The 13,616-nt window shown below is 44.4% G+C and overlaps 4 non-coding genes across 4 annotated transcripts; all 4 read right to left on the bottom strand.

Annotated features, from left to right (window-relative positions):
* Nucleotides 1-6,755: 6,755 nt before the first annotated feature.
* On the bottom strand, nucleotides 6,756-6,828 carry TRNAV-AAC (transfer RNA valine (anticodon AAC)). The gene has a single exon. It is a non-coding gene; the product is annotated as a tRNA-Val (tRNA).
* Nucleotides 6,829-8,310: 1,482 nt separating this feature from the next.
* TRNAV-AAC (transfer RNA valine (anticodon AAC)) lies at nucleotides 8,311-8,383 on the bottom strand. The gene has a single exon. It is a non-coding gene; the product is annotated as a tRNA-Val (tRNA).
* Nucleotides 8,384-10,071: 1,688 nt separating this feature from the next.
* Nucleotides 10,072-10,144, bottom strand: TRNAV-AAC (transfer RNA valine (anticodon AAC)). The gene has a single exon. It is a non-coding gene; the product is annotated as a tRNA-Val (tRNA).
* Nucleotides 10,145-11,627: 1,483 nt separating this feature from the next.
* Nucleotides 11,628-11,700, bottom strand: TRNAV-AAC (transfer RNA valine (anticodon AAC)). Its single transcript has one exon. It is a non-coding gene; the product is annotated as a tRNA-Val (tRNA).
* Between the last annotated feature and the right edge of the window lie 1,916 nt (nucleotides 11,701-13,616).

The following is a 13,616-nucleotide window of genomic DNA, read 5'->3' as shown; positions in this document are numbered from 1 at the left end:
GCAGGCCATGTCACTGGAAAGTCTGATGAGTCCTCTCCTGACTGGGATTCCTCCGATGGATCCTTGAGTGTAATGCCTACTGCTCCTGGCTCTGCTGTTGTTGCTGCTGGGAGTCGATCATCATCCCAGAGGGGAAGTCGGAAGACCACTTGTACTACTTCCAGTAAGCAATTGAATGTCCAACAGTCCTTTGCGAGGAAGATGAAATATCACAGCAGTCATCCTGCTGCAAAGCGGATAACTCAGGCCTTGGCAGCCTGGGCGGTGAGAAACGTGTTTCCGTTATCCACCGTTAATTTTATTTATTTATTTATTTATTTATTTATTAACTGTTTCTTATATAGCGCAGCAAATTCCGTTGCGCTTTACAATTTGAAATAACAATAACAAACTGGGTGATAACAGTCATAGAGTTAGGAAGGCCCTGCTCGCAAGCTTACAATCTATAGGGAAATAGGCATATGTACACAAGGAAAGGTGCTATCTATTGCATAGAATGAGAAGACATGTGAGGATATGTGTGGACTGTACAGAGTGGATGTAATTTGATAGGAAGGTTTATGAAAGTTATGTGGGCGGTTCAGGAATTTGATACGCTTGCCTAAAGAGGTGAGTTTTGAGGGAACGCTTGAAGGTTTGGAGACTAGAGGAGAGTCTTATTGTGCGTGGTAGGGCATTCCACAGGGTGGGTGCAGCCCGATGAAAGTCCTGCAGTCGTGAGTGGGAGCGAGTAATGAGTGTGGATGAGAGACGCAGGTCTTGTGAAGAGCGCAGAGGTCGGGTTGGGAGATATTTTGTGATAAGCGAAGTGATGTACATTGGTGTAGTTTGGTTAATGGCCTTGTGTGTGAGTAAAAGTATTTTATATTGAATGCGGTAGAGTACAGGTAACCAATGGAGGGACTGACAGAGTGGATCTGCAGACGATGAACGTCTAGCGAGGAAGATAAGCCTCGCCGCTGCATTCAGAATGGATTGTAGTGGTGAGAGTCTTGTTTTGGGAAGACCAGTTAGGAGACTATTGCAATAATCAATGCGGGAGATAATGAGAGCGTGGATTAGAGTTTTAGCAGTGTCTTGTGTAAGGTATGGTCGTATTTTGGATATGTTTTTTTATGTTTTATGTTAATTCACAGGCAACTACAGACTTGATTGAGGTACTGTGTCCCCGGTACCAAATACCATCTAGGTTCCATTTCTCTAGGCAGGCGATACCGAAAATGTACACAGACCTCAGAAAAAGACTCACCAGTGTCCTAAAAAATGCAGTTGTACCCAATGTCCACTTAACCACGGACATGTGGACAAGTGGAGCAGGGCAGACTCAGGACTATATGACTGTGACAGCCCACTGGGTAGATGTATTGCCTCCCGCAGCAAGAACAGCAGCGGCGGCACCAGTAGCAGCATCTCGCAAATGCCAACTCGTTCCTAGGCAGGCTACACTTTGTATCAGGGCCGGACTGGCCATCTGGCAATTCTGGCACATGCCAGAAGGGCCGATGGCTAGGTGGGCCGGTCTGGCAGCAGCAACCCCTCCCTCTCGTCTCAACACTCCCACCTCGCTCCGGCCACTGTGCTCCGCCGCGGAGCGGAAAAGTCCTCTCCTCTCTCTTCCCACTTTCCCAGAATGCCGATGGGGGCGCGACGTCATCGCGCACAGCATTTTGGGAGTGGCCGCGTGATGGGAGAAGGCCGGGGAGCAGCAGCAGCAGCCCCAGCATGGCGTGTACTACACGTCCGGACCATGTCTGCTGCCTGCCTGAGCCCCTGAGGATGAGTCCCGCCACCGTGCAGTACCAGATCCCGGCCGCAGCAGCAGCAGCAGCAGCACACACATGGCCAGCTGCAGCATCATCACAGCAGGGAGAGTGCTGCCCCTGGCCAAGGTGAGTGCGAGTGTATACATGCTCTGGCTGACTCTCTCTCTCTCTCTCTCTCTCTCCTCACCCCCCCCCCTCACCTCTCTCTCTTTCTTTTGTCCTCACTCCCCCTCCTTCTAGTCCTCACCTCTCTCTTTTGTTCTCACCCCCCCCTCTCTTGTCCTCACCTTTCTCTTTTGTCCTCAACCTCTTTCTGTCTCTTGTTCTCACCTCTCTCTTTTCCTCTCCCATCCACATCCCTCTCTTTCTTTTGTCCTCACCCCTCTCTCTTTTGTCCTCACCCTCTCTCTATCTCTTTTGTCCTCACCTCCCTCTCGTCTTTACCACCCCTTTTGCCCTCACTACTCTATCTCTTGTTTTCACCCCCCTTTTGCCTCACCCCTCTCTCTTTCTATCGTCATAGCACAGAGCATTCTGGGAGCGGCTATGGGGGAGAGAAGTCCTAGGAGCAGCAGCACGGTGTCTGCCCACAAGCACCCAGATTACAGTCTGCCTGAGCCCCTGGCACTGAGGAGGAGACACGCCACCCACGCAGTCCCGGAACCCGGCCACAGCAGCACCACAGCACATGGTCAGCTGCAGCATCAGCACTGCAGGGAGAGCGCTGCCCCCCACCAGGGTGAGTATGGGTATACCCATGCCATGGCTGTCTGTCTCTCATTTTCTCTCTCTCTCTCTCTGTGCTATAATGTGAATTTCGGCTCATACTGTGTGCCATAATGTGAATTTCGGCTCATACCGGGTGCTATAATGTAAATTTCGGCTCATACTGGGTGCTATAATGTAAATTTCGGCTCATACTGTATGCCATAATGTGAATTTCGGCTCATACCGGGTGCTATAATGTGAATTTTGGCTCATACTGTGTGGTATAATGTGAAAGAGGCACCAGTACAAGATAGTATAAGGGGTCCTTCTATTGTGGTGCATAATGCGTATAAGGGGTGTATGGTGTGGTAAACTACACTGAAGGCCACGCCCCCTTTTGAGTGGCCACGCCCCCTTTTCCGACGCGCGCGCGCCGAAGGCGCACGCTTAATTACAAACTTCACATTTCCATACCCCCACTTAAAAATTTCCACTTCAACCACTGGTTGTGTGTATTTTAATAGAGAATAATGTACGCTTGTATGTTGTTAGAATATTAATTATATTTGTAAGAGCATAGACTAATAAGTGGGAGGAGTCAGGAATAGTAAGGGGAGGAGTCACAGAGGTGGGCCTGTGTGCTTCAAAAATGCCAGGGCCTATTTTTAGTCCCAGTCCGGCCCTGCTTTGTATCACCGCTGACAACCTCTTACGGAAACTGAGGAACATAATTGCAGAATGGCTTACCCCAAATGGACTCTCCTGGGATTTGTGACATCGGACAACGCCAGCAATATTGTGCGTGCATTACATCTGGGCAAATTTCAGCACGTCCCATGTTTTGCACATACATTGAATTTGGTGGTGCAGAATTATTTAAAAAACGACAGGGGTGTGCAAGAGATGCTGTCGGTGGCCCAAAAAATTGCGGGCCACTTTCGGCATTCAGCCACCGCGTGCCGAAGACTGGAGCACCAGCAAACAGTCCTGAACCTGCCCTGTCATCATCTGAAGCAAGAGGTGGTTACGAGGTGGAATTCAACCCTCTATATGCTTCAGAGGATGGAGGAGCAGCAAAAGGCCATTCAAGCCTATACATCTGCCTACGATATAGGCAAAGGAGGGGGAATGCACCTGACTCAAGCGCAGTGGAGAATGATTTCAACGTTGTGCAAGGTTCTGCAACCCTTTGAACTTGCCACACGTGAAGTCAGTTCAGACACTGCCAGCCTGAGGTCATTCCCCTCATCAGGCTTTTGCAGAAGAAGCTGGAGACATTGAAGGAGGAGCTAAAACAGAGCGATTCCTGCTAGGCATGTGGGACTTGTGGATGGCGCCCTTAATTCGCTTAACCAGGATTCACGGGTGGTCAATCTGTTGAAATCGGAGCACTACATTTTGGCCACCGTGCTCGATCCTAGATTTAAAACCTACGTTGGATCTCTCTTTCTGGCAGACACAAGTCTGCAGAGGTTCAAAGACCTGCTGGTGAGAAAATTGTCAAGTCAAGCGGAACGTGACCCGTCAACAGCTCCTCCTTCACATTCTCCCGCAACTGGGGGTGCGAGGAAAAGGCTAAGAATTGCGAGCCTACCCGCTGGCGGTGATGCAGGGCAGTCTGGAGCGAGTGCTGACATCTGGTCCGGACTGAAGGACCTGCCAACGATTACTGACATGTCGTCTACTGTCACTGCATATGATTCTCTCTCCATTGAAAGAATGGTGGAGGATTATATGAGTGACCGCATCCAAGTAGGCACGTCAGACAGTCCGTACGTATACTGGCAGGAAAAAGAGGCAATTTGGAGGCCCTTGCAGAAACTGGCTTTATTTTACCTAAGTTGCCCACCCTCCAGTGTGTACTCCGAAAGAGTGTTTAGTGCAGCCGCTCACCTTGTCAGCAATCGGCATACGAGGTTACTTCCTGAAAATGTGGAGAAGATGATGTTCATCAAAATGAATTATAATCAATTCCTCCGTGGAGACATTCACCAGCAATTGCCTCCAGAAAGTACACAGGGACATGAGATGGTGGATCTCCAGTGGGGACGAATTAATAATCTGTGAGGAGGGGGATGTACACAGTGAAAGGGGTGAGGAATCGGACGATGAGGAGGAGGTAGACATCTTGCCTCTGTAGAGCCAGTTTGTGCAAGGAGAGATTGATTGCTTCTTTTTTGGTGGGGGCCCAAACCAACCAGTCCTTTCAGTCACAGTTGTGTGGCAGACCCTGTCGCTGAAATGATGGGTTTGTTAAAGTGTGCATGTCCTGTTTATACAACATAAGGGTGGGTGGGAGGGCCCAAGGACAATTCCATCTTGCACCTCTTTTTTCTTTCATTTTTCTTTGCATCATGTGCTGTTTGGGGACTATTTTTTTGAAGTGCCATCCTGCCTGACACTGCAGTGCCACTCCTAGATGGGCCAGGTGTTTGTGTCGGCCACTTGTGTCGCTTAGCTTAGCCATCCAGCGACCTTGGTGCACCTTTTTTTTTCTTTGCATCATGTGCTGTTTGGGGATTATTTTTTTGAAGTGCCATCCTGTCTGACACTGCAGTGCCACTCCTAGATGGGCCAGGTGTTTGTGTCGGCTACTTGTGTCGCTTAGCTTAGCCATCCAGCGACCTTGGTGCACCTTTTTTTTTCTTTGCATCATGTGCTGTTTGGGGACTATTTTTTTGAAGTGCCATCCTGTCTGACACTGCAGTGCCACTCCTAGATGGGCCAGGTGTTTGTGTCGGCCACTTGGTTCGCTTAGCTTAGTCACACAGCTACCTCATTGCGCCTCTTTTTTTCTTTGCATCATGTGCTGTTTGGGGACTATTTTTTTGAAGTGCCATCCTGTCTGACACTGCATTGCTACTCCTAGATGGGCCAGGTGTTTTTGTCGGCCACTTGGGTCGCTTAGCTTAGTCATCCAGCGATCTTGGTGCAAATTTTAGGACTAAAAATAATATTGTGAGGTGTGAGGTGTTCAGAATAGACTGAAAATGAGTGGAAATTATGGATATTGAGGTTAATAATACTATGGGATCAAAATGACCCCCAAATTCTATGATTTAAGCTGTTTTTGAGGGGTTTTTGTAAAAAAAACACCCGAATCCAAAACAGACCCGAATCCGACAAAAAATTTTCAGGGAGGTTTTGCCAAAATGCGTCCGAATCCAAAACACGGCCGCGGAACCGAATCCAAAACCAAAACACAAAACCCGAAAAATGTCCGGTGCACATCACTAGTTTAGAGTCCAGGGCAATGAAGGTGCGCCACGTGAGATAAGTCCTAGAAGAGTGGGTTGTGGAATGAAAGAAAGTGTTTTGCAATGCTGGGAGCTGACTGATACTAGCATATCTGACATTGCTGTTTCATGGAATCCTTGAGGTCCTTGCTGCTTCCAAGCTCTCTCCACTCCCTTATCAATATGTAGCAGAAACTGTAAGCCATACTTGCCTACCTGACCCTCTCCATGAGGGAGAAAATGCTCTGTTCCTGGACTTTCCTGGCAATGTATGATTGCCATCACCTGTGGTGAAACACCTTTCTTATCAATTAACTAGCTCATCAAGGGTAATGGCAATCATACATTACCAAGAAAGTCCAGGAACAGAGCATTTTCTCCCTCATGGAGAGGGTCAGGTAGGCAAGTATGCTGTAAGCCAACATTGACATTGTAATGTTAACTTTGATGCACCCTGTTTTGCAAACACTCAAATCCACTACATACAGATGTGGCCTCATACAAAATTGCTGCAGTTGTGTAAACCAGTCCTTTTCGGTGCACCAGATTCCATGCAACTCAACTTGCAAAGAGCATTACTTTTGCATCTTTTGCACCAGAAAATGTGCTTAGTCGTACATGGATGCAACAAATCACTTCCTGACACTCCATTAATTAATTTGCTATGTGACACTTGTATATCTGTATTTGACTGAGTCTGAACCTGTATATCAAGTTCCATAATGCAGCAGCTGTGGCTTTTTTCATGTCACGTTCTTTTGTGCTTTATATACAGACTCAGACGCACACAAAAACACAAGTGTCCAATATCAAATTAACAAGTGCAGTCTCATGAAGTGGCTTGTCACATTTACTGGTGACTAAGATGCATTTTTAGGCAAAAAAGATGCAAAAAAGTCACTCAATGCAAGTTGCATTGCACGTGATGTGGCAGCATACCAACGCCATGTGTCTTGCGCTGCATGGTTTATTGAGGCTAGGTATATGAGAACGAATCTATACAATAAAATAATGAGCACATGCCTGGTTGTGATACAAAAAGAAAAACTGTTTCTGCCCGGTCTCGAACCGGGGACCTTTCGCGTGTTAGGCGAACGTGATAACCACTACACTACAGAAACTCATGGCCCAGTGTTTGCATTCTTGTAAATGATAGCAAGTATTTAGCATGGATGTGGAAATAGAGGAAGTGGGAGGGAATAGGGTCAAAAGGGCAAATGGAAAGGGGACACAATTTGTCACCAGTGACAAAAGAGGATGAAGGGGTAGGTTGGCCATAATTAAATGTTTGTGCAGGACAAGGATTTAAGGAAGATATAAATTGATGGCTAGAACAATTTTGAATAAAAAGCTAATAGAAATAACTAGGTTTATCAGGGAACAGAGGAGGGAGGATAGAGAGAGGTGGACATTGATGTTAACAAAATTCTATCTAAGCATGGAGAAATGGAGGAGATAACAGATTTGAAGTAAGACTGTTTTGAAAGAGAGGAGCTGTGAGTGGAGAACTTGAATTTGAAAAGAAGGAAGTCAAAGAGTGAGTAGGATTGTCTGCAATGCTCTATCATGGTGCATCAATTTTCTTAAAGGTAGCAGGTCAGTTTAGTGTATTACAGTTGTGATTTGGATCATCTAAGTTTGTAATTAATTAACAGGGCAAAGTCAAAAAGGAAATCAGTATGTACATAAAGAGGGAAGCAGTTTCATGGGGCAGGACAGAATAGAGATGGAGAAAAGAGTGTCAATTATGGAAGAAATTGGTTTAGAGTCCATGGCAATGAAGGTGCGCCACGTGATATAAGTCCTAGAAGAGTGGGTGGTGGAATGAGAGAGAGAGAGTGTGTGTCTTGCAATGCTGGTAGCTGGCAGATGACTACCATATCTAATACTGCTGTTTCATGCAGTCCCTGAGGTCCTTGCTGCCCCAAAATCTCTCCACTCCCTAATCAATATGTAGCAGAAACTGTATGTAAGCCAACATTGACATTGTAATGTTAACTTTGATGCACACTGTTTTGCATACACTTAAATCCACTACATACAGATGTGGCCTCATACACAATTGCTGCAGTCGTGTGAACCAGGCCTTTTCGGTGCACCAGATTCCATGTGACTCAACTTGCAAAGAGCATTACTTTTGCATCTTTTGCACCAGAAAATGTGCTTAGTCGCACATGGATGCAACAAATCACTTCCTGACACTCCACTGATTAATTTGCTATGTGACACTTGTATATCTGTATTTGACTGAGTCTGAACCTGTATATCAAGTTCCATAATGCAGCAGCTGTGGCTTTTTCATGTCACATTCTTTTGTGCTTTATATACAGACTCAGATGCACACAAATACACAAGTGTCCAATATCAAATTAACCAGTGCAGTCTCATGAAGTGGCTTGTCACATTCACTGGTGACTAAGATGCATTTGCAGGCAAAAAAGATACAAGAAAGATACTTGACGCAAGTTGAGTCGCACGTGATGTGGCAGCATGCCAACGCCATGTGTCTTGCGCTGCATGGTTTATTGAGGCTAGGTATATGAGAACGAATCTGTACAATAAATTAATGAGCACATGCCTGGTTGTGATACAAAAAGAAAAACTGTTTCTGCCCAGTCTCGAACCGGGGACCTTTCGCGTGTTAGGCGAACGTGATAACCACTACACTACAGAAACTCATAGCTGAATATTTGCATTCTTGTAAATGGTAGCAAGTATTTAGCATGGATGTGGAAATAGATGAAGTGGGAGGGAATAGGGTCAAAAGGGCAAATGGAAAGGGGACACAATTTGTCACCAGTGACAAAAGAGGATGAAGGGGTAGGTTGGCCATAATTAAATGTTTGTGCAGAACAAGAATTTAAGGAAGATAGAAATCAATGGCTAGAACAATTTTGAATAAAAAGCTAATTGAAATAACTAGGTTTATTAGGGAACAGAGGAGGGAGGATAGGGAAAGGTGGACATTGATGTTAACAAAATTCTATCTAAGCATGGAGAAATGGGAGGAGATAACAGATTTGAAGTAAGACTGTTTTGAAAGAGAGGAGCTGTGAGTGGAGAATTTGAATTTGAAAAGAAGGAAGTCAAAGAGTGAGTAGGATTGTCTGCAATGCTCTATCATGGTGCATCGATTTTCTTAAAGGTAGCAGGTCAGTTTAGTGTATTACAGTTGTGATTTGGATCATCTAAGTTTGTAAGTAATTAACAGGGCAAAGTCAAAAAGGAAATCAGTATGGACATAAAGAGGGAAGCAGTTTTTTGGGGCAGGATAGAATAGAGATGGAGAAAAGAGTTACAATTATGGAATAAATAGGTTTAGAGTCCAGGGTAATGAAGGTGCGCCACGTGAGATAAGTCCTAGAAGAGTCGGTTGTGGAATGAAAGAAAGTGTTTTGCAATGCTGGGAGCTGACTGATACTACCATATCTGACATTGCTGTTTCATGGAATCCTTGAGGTCCTTGCTGCTTCCAAGCTCTCTCCACTCCCTTATCAATATGTAGCAGAAACTGTAAGCCATACTTGCCTACTTGACCCTCTCCATGAGGGAGAAAATGCTCTGTTCCTGGACTTTCCTGGTAATGTATGATTGCCATCAGCTGTGGTGAAACACCTTTCTTATCAATTAACTAGCTCATCAAGGGTGATGGCAATCATACATTACCAAGAAAGTCCAGGAACAGAGCATTTTCTCCCTCATGGAGAGGGTCAGGTAGGCAAGTATGCTGTAAGCCAACATTGACATTGTAATGTTAACTTTGATGCACCCTGTTTTGCAAACACTCAAATCCACTACATACAGATGTGGCCTCATACAAAATTGCTGCAGTTGTGTAAACCAGTCCTTTTCGGTGCACCAGATTCCATGCAACTCAACTTGCAAAGAGCATTACTTTTGCATCTTTTGCACCAGAAAATGTGCTTAGTCGTACATGGATGCAACAAATCACTTCCTGACACTCCATTAATTAATTTGCTATGTGACACTTGTATATCTGTATTTGACTGAGTCTGAACCTGTATATCAAGTTCCATAATGCAGCAGCTGTGGCTTTTTTCATGTCACGTTTTTTTGTGCTTTATATACAGACTCAGACGCACACAAAAACACAAGTGTCCAATATCAAATTAACAAGTGCAGTCTCATGAAGTGGCTTGTCACATTTACTGGTGACTAAGATGCATTTTTAGGCAAAAAAGATGCAAAAAAGTCACTCAACGCAAGTTGCATTGCACGTGATGTGGCAGCATACCAACGCCATGTGTCTTGCGCTGCATGGTTTATTGAGGCTAGGTATATGAGAACGAATCTATACAATAAAATAATGAGCACATGCCTGGTTGTGATACAAAAAGAAAAACTGTTTCTGCCCGGTCTCGAACCGGGGACCTTTCGCGTGTTAGGCGAACGTGACAACCACTACACTACAGAAACTCATGGCTGAATATTTGCATTCTTGTAAATGGTAGCAAGAGTTTAGCATGGATGCAGAATTAGAGTAAGTGGGAGGGAATATGGTCAAAAGGGCAAATGGAAGGGGGACACAATTTGTCACCATTGATAAAAGAGGATGAATGGGTACATTGACCATAATTAAATGTTTGTGCAGGACAAGGATTTAAGGAAGATATAAATTGATGGCTAGAACAATTTTGAATAAAAAGCTAATAGAAATAACCAGGTTTATTAGGGAACAGAGGAGGGAGGATAGAGAGAGGTGGACATTGATGTTAACAAAATTCTATCTAAGCATGGAGAAATGGGAGGAGATAACAGATTTGAAGTAAGACTGTTTTGAAAGAGAGGAGCTGTGAGGGGAGAACTTGAATTTGAAAAGAAGGAAGTCAAAGAGTGAGTAGGATTGTCTGCAATGCTCTATCATGGTGCATCGATTTTCTTAAAGGTAGCAGGTCATTTTAGTGTATTACAGTTGTGATTTGGATCATCTAAGTTTGTAATTAATTAACAGGGCAAAGTCAAAAAGGAAATCAGTATGTACATAAAGAGCGAAGCAGTTTCTTGGGGCAGGACAGAATAGAGATGGAGAAAAGAGTGACAATTATGGAAGAAATTGGTTTAGAGTCCAGGGCAATGAAGGTGCGCCACGTGAGATAAGTCCTAGAAGAGTGGGTGGTGGAATGAGAGAGAGAGAGTGTGTTTCTTGCAATGCTGGTAGCTGGCAGATGACTACCATATCTAATACTGCTGTTTCATGCAGTCCCTGAGGTCCTTGCTGCCCCAAGATCTCTCCACTCCCTAATCAATATGTAGCAGAAACTGTATGTAAGCCAACATTGACATTGTAATGTTAACTTTGATGCACACTGTTTTGCATACACTTAAATCCACTACATACAGATGTGGCCTCATACACAATTGCTGCAGTCGTATGAACCAGGCCTTTTCGATGCACCAGATTCCATGTGACTCAACTTGCAAAGAGCATTACTTTTGCATCTTTTGCACCAGAAAATGTGCTTAGTCGCACATGGATGCAACAAATCACTTCCTGACACTCCACTGATTAATTTGCTATGTGACACTTGTATATCTGTATTTGACTGAGTCTGAACCTGTATATCAAGTTCCATAATGCAGCAGCTGTGGCTTTTTCATGTCACATTCTTTTGTGCTTTATATACAGACTCAGATGCACACAAATACACAAGTGTCCAATATCAAATTAACCAGTGCAGTCTCATGAAGTGGCTTGTCACATTCACTGGTGACTAAGATGCATTTGCAGGCAAAAAAGATACAAGAAAGATACTTGACGCAAGTTGAGTCGCACGTGATGTGGCAGCATGCCAACGCCATGTGTCTTGCGCTGCATGGTTTATTGAGGCTAGGTATATGAGAACGAATCTGTACAATAAATTAATGAGCACATGCCTGGTTGTGATACAAAAAGAAAAACTGTTTTTGGCCGGTCTCGAACCGGGGACCTTTCGCGTGTTAGGCGAACGTGATAACCACTACACTACAGAAACTCATGGCCCAGTGTTTGCATTCTTGTAAATGGTAGCAAGTATTTAGCATGGTTGTGGAAATAGATGAAGTGGGAGGGAATAGGGTCAAAAGGGCAAATGGAAAGGGGACACAATTTGTCACCAGTGACAAAAGAGGATGAAGAGGTAGGTTGGCCATAATTAAATGTTTGTGCAGGACAAGAATTTAAGGAAGATAGAAATCAATGGCTAGAACAATTTTGAATAAAAAGCTAATTGAAATAACTAGGTTTATTAGGGAACAGAGGAGGGAGGATAGGGAAAGGTGGACATTGATGTTAACAAAATTCTATCTAAGCATGGAGAAATGGGAGGAGATAACAGATTTGAAGTAAGACTGTTTTGAAAGAGAGGAGCTGTGAGTGGAGAATTTGAAAAGAAGGAAGTCAAAGAGTGAGTAGGATTGTCTGCAATGCTCTATCATGGTGCATCGATTTTCTTAAAGGTAGCAGGTCAGTTTAGTGTACAGGTTGAGTATCCCATATCCAAATATTCCGAAATACGGAATATTCCGAAATACGGACTTTTTTTAGTTAGAGTGAGATAGTGAAACCTTTGTTTTTTGATGGCTCAATGTACACAAACTTTGTTTAATACACAGAATTATTAAAAATATTGTATTAAATGACCTTCAGGCTGTGTGTATAATGTGTATATGAAACATAAATGAATTGTGTGAATGTAGATACACTTTGTTTAATGCACAAAGTTATAAAAAATATTGGTTGAAATTACCTTCAGGCTGTGTGTATAAGGTGTATATGTAACATAAATGCATTCTGTGCTTAGATTTAGGCCCCATCACCATGATATCTGATTATGGTATGCGGTTATTCCAAAATACGGAAAAATCCCATATCCAAAATACCTCTGGTCCCAAGCATTTTGGATAAGGGAGACTCAACCTGTATTACAGTTGTGATTTGGATCATCTAAAGGTGTGTACACACGGTAAGATTTTTGCTATGTCCTATTTTCACTTGCGATTTCCCTTGAACTCCCTGGAGCCCAGATAGGACAGATTTTGACTAACTTTTCTTGAGATCTGTACTATGTGTGCTTTCGATTTTGGCTTATGTGAGATTTTGGCTTATGTGAGATTTTGGCTTATGTGAGATCTTGACTATCTCATTATAATAGTGGGATGGCATTATAGGGCTGGGGGATTGTCTTTTTCGACTGTCAGCCATTTTTTAACCATTGCATTTCTGCTCTGTGGCTGTTTTTTTTTTTTTCCAGTGAACCCATGGATTCTACATGGACAAGAGGACCGAGGGGCTGCGTGGGACACTAGGTAAGTATGTGCGAGTGTGTCGGTGTGTGTCAATAAACTTTTACCTTCACGGTGTGTGTGTTTTGTCTTTCTTGGGGTATTTCTTTTGTTGTGGAACTATAGGTACCAGCAGGCCTTTTAATTCTCTACATGCTGGTACTTGTGGTTCTCCAAGCACCAGCATGTGGGGGAGGCTTGCTGGGACTTGTAGTTCCACAGCAAAAGACAATATTCTTTTTTTGACACAATGTTGACTATCAGCCCGGCACCCACCGCCCAGGGGTGCTGGGGACAGCCTCGGGCTTCACCCTTGGCCCTTGGGTGCCTGGAGGTGGGGGGGGGCTTTATTTAATGGGTCCCCAACCCCCCAGGGAACCCCGGCCAGGGGTGACTAGTTGGGGTGTGTGATGCTGCGGCCGCAGGGACCTGTATAAAAGTGTCCCCTGGCTGCGGCATCACCTCCCTGGCTAGTGGAGCCCGGTGCTGGTTACAAAAATATGGGGGACCCCTACTCTTTTTGTCCCCCGTATTTTTGGAACCAGGACCGGTCAAAGAGCCCGCTGCTGGTTGCTTAAATATGGGGGACCCCTACTCCATTTTTCCCTCATATTTTTGCAACCAGGAC

Source organism: Pseudophryne corroboree, chromosome 6 (assembly GCF_028390025.1).
Source record: "Pseudophryne corroboree isolate aPseCor3 chromosome 6, aPseCor3.hap2, whole genome shotgun sequence".
Classification (NCBI taxonomy): Eukaryota; Metazoa; Chordata; class Amphibia; order Anura; family Myobatrachidae; genus Pseudophryne; species Pseudophryne corroboree.
This window is presented reverse-complemented; position numbering and strand designations above follow the sequence as displayed.